The sequence below is a fragment of the Hyperoodon ampullatus genome (genome assembly GCF_949752795.1).
Source record: "Hyperoodon ampullatus genome assembly, chromosome: X".
Lineage (NCBI taxonomy): Eukaryota > Metazoa > Chordata > Mammalia > Artiodactyla > Ziphiidae > Hyperoodon > Hyperoodon ampullatus.
This window is the reverse complement of record NC_136913.1, coordinates 86,923,280-86,926,729: the sequence shown is the minus strand read 5'-3', so window position 1 is coordinate 86,926,729 and position 3,450 is coordinate 86,923,280.

The window sequence follows — 3,450 nt, the reverse complement described above, 5'->3', positions numbered from 1 at the left end:
CGAGCCTATATCAAATGTTATCTAAATTTTTAGGTTGCTAACAGCTTCTCATACTTTTCAGCTTCATACCTCTTTGTATTTTTCTTTGTGCATTGTCTTCTGTCCTGACCAACCAGTTAGTCTCTTTTATTTCTTCCCTGTTTACTTCGTGTGATCACTCACAGAGTGTGTTGTTTTATTGATTATAGCATCAAGGAAAGCTGGGACTAAAATGACCTTAGCAGGAGTTCCCTGGTGGAGCAGTGGTTAAGAATCCGCCTGCCAATGCAGGGGGCACGGGTTCAAGCCCTGGTCCAGGAAGATCCCACATGCCGTGGAGCAACTAAGTCCGTGTGCAACAACTACTGAGCCTGCGCTCTAGAGCCCGCGAGCCACAACTACCAAGCCCATGTGCCACAACTACTGAAGCCCACATGCCTAGAGTCCGTGGTCTGCAACAAAGAGAAGCTACCACAATGAGAAGCCCGCGCACCACAATGAAGAGTAGCCCCTGTTCACCACAAGTAGAGAAAGCCCGCGCGCAGCAAGGAAGACCCAATGCAGCCCAAAATAAAATTAATTAATTAATTAGTTAAAAAAGATAAAATGACCTTAGCAATTTTCTGCTCCAATCCTTATTTTTAAGATAGGAAAACTGAAGGTCAGTCATGAAACAACTTGCCCAAATTAACACAGCTAGTTAGTGATCCATCTAGAACAAGCACCTGGGTCTCCTGATTCCTTTTCCAGGGCTCTTCTCATTGTAGCAGGGTTAGTTATCTCCACAGAAGACAAATGAATAATTTTTCATATGTTCTTCAAGCAGGACCAAATCTGGGGTGCAAAGGAAGAACTGAAGGAAAATAGTGAGTTTCTTTTTAAGCTTAGCCTGTTAAAGAGATTTAGCCTTCAGCCACTATATTAGTTTTCATTTTTTCCCCCCTTCTCTGCCAGAAACAATAAAATGACTGCTGTGGCACTGAGAGCAAAGCAAGGTATTATACTTAAATCTGAGTTTAAATGATTTACAATTGAGTGGGAAGACTGTCTGGGGTACTGGGTTTACCAAGCTATTTCTGAATGCCACAGGCAAGCCATGTGACCCTCATCAAATCACAATGAGTCTAAGTCCCTCAGTTTCTTCATTTTACAGGGCGGACTGTACTCAGAGTACTTAGGCAGAGACCAATGAGAAAGCAGTGACAAAAAAAGAAAGAAGTTACTTATATTCAAGGAGTATCAACTCTGGGCAACTTAGTGACTGTCTTTTACAAAGGATAAGATTGAGGCATAGAAAGGTAAATGGACTCCTCACTGCCTCACACTGTAGCTTGATTAATATTCACTTTTGAAAACTTAAAAAAAATCTCCAAGATAAATAGAATATCACATTTTAAAACGGGAGAAAAATCTGGAGTAATAGAAGATGTTTTTCTTCTTACTGATCTTTTTTCTTTCTAAATAAGCCTTTTGGATATTATCAATAGTGTCATTAGAAAGTGAGCATGAAGTAGGGAGACAGGAAAATAAAGAGACCATTCAAAGAGAATTTGACAAAAGAGCAATGACCCTAGGAAGAACAAAAGACCTCAGAGAGACGTGGTAAAGTCAAGTAATTTGGGTGAAAAGAACATGTGGTGTTGTGCAGTAGTAGGTGCCAGGGAGGATAGATGGAAAATAGCATGTGCCTGACCAAAGAGCTAATTTTTTTTTAAACTGAGAACAGTAGGAGATAAATGGACAGTCTCCAAGGTGCTCTGGAAAATCAATCACAAACATCATCTAGAAACAGCTGACTTAATTCATTCTATTCCTATTACAATAAATCTGACTGGCATATAAAATTCGTGTGCCTGGAAATACTAGCCTGAAAAATTACTTTTGGGCTCTTGCTTGAATTTTTATGTGAATAAAGAAAACTGGGAAACCACCAAAAAACACAGAGAACCCAACTATTTCCTTCTCCAGAGAACATTTCAAGGCCCAGATCCAGCCTAGTGTGTGGATAGTAATTGACTCTATAAAATAATTAGCAAATTTTGGTTATCCAAAATGAGGAGTCTGTCTTTTATACATGAAGATACAGAACTTCCACTAGGACAGGTACTTGGAGTACTTTTTCTCATACTGGGGGTGGTTTTTGAATTGATGCATCTGTACTTTCTCACCCTGCCTTCCTCGTGTTCAATGCTAAGAGGCTGGCCACAGAACAGAAAAAATTGAGTGGCCCACCCAGGGTTTGGACCCATGCCAACTGATTCTAATGAAAACTCCATTGAAGTGGCTGTAATGGATTCGCAAGCCTTAAATTAAAGCTACTGAAAAAGAACAATATCTTTTATAACATAAACTTACTATAAACCAGCTCCAATTGATGATAAGCAAATCACTTCCGAGTGGTCAGGCTCTTTTCGTGCATGTTGCTGGGCACTTGGTGGGCTCAGCAAGTACTTACCAAGTACTCTAGGGACTTGTACCCCTCAATTTTGGAAAATTTTGTTGCGCTATTAGATAATTTCATCTCCTTCATTTTCTCTCTTTCTGAACTCTAATTAGATAGCTATTATATCCCCAGATTAGCCCTCAAATTTTATTATCATTTGTCTTCTTTTTTTATATCTTTGCCTTTTGGTTTTGCTTTTTAAAACAATACACTTTATTTTTTAGAGCAGTTTTAGGGTAACAGCATAAGTGAATGGAAGGTACAGAGATTACTCTTGTACCCCCAGCCTTCACATATGCATAGACTCTCCCACTCTCAAAATCCCCCACCAGAGTGGTACATTTGTTACAATTGATGAACCTACATGGGCTCATCATAATCACCTGAAGTCCATGCTTTACATTAGGGTTCACACTTTGTGTTGTATATACTATGGGTTTTGACAAATGTAAATGACATGTATCCACCATTATAGTATTGAACAGAGTAGTTTTACTACCCTAAAAATTCTCTCTGCTGTACCTGTTCATCCCTCCCTCTTCACTAACTCCTGGCAGCCACCTTTCACTGTCTCTATAGTTTTGCTTTTTCCAGAATGTCATATAGTTGGAATCATATAATATGTAGCATTTTCAGATTGGCTTATTTCACTTAATAATATACATTTAAGATTCCTCCATGTTGTTTCATGGCTTCATGGCTCATTTCTATTTAGTGCTGAATAATATTCCTTTGTTTGGATGTACCACAGTTTATTTATACATTCACCTACTTAAGGACATCTTAATTGCTTCCAAGTTATGGCAATTTTGAATAAAGCTGCTATAAACATCTGTGTGCAGGATTTTGTGTCGACATAAGTTTTCAACTCCTTTGAGTAAATACCTAGGAGTGCAATTGCTGGGCTATATGGTAAGAGTATGTTCACTTTTGTAAGAAAGTACAAAACTGTCTTCCAAAGTGGCTGTGCCGTTTTGCATTCCCACCAGTGATGGATGAGAGCTCCTGTTGTTGTACATCCTGGTCAG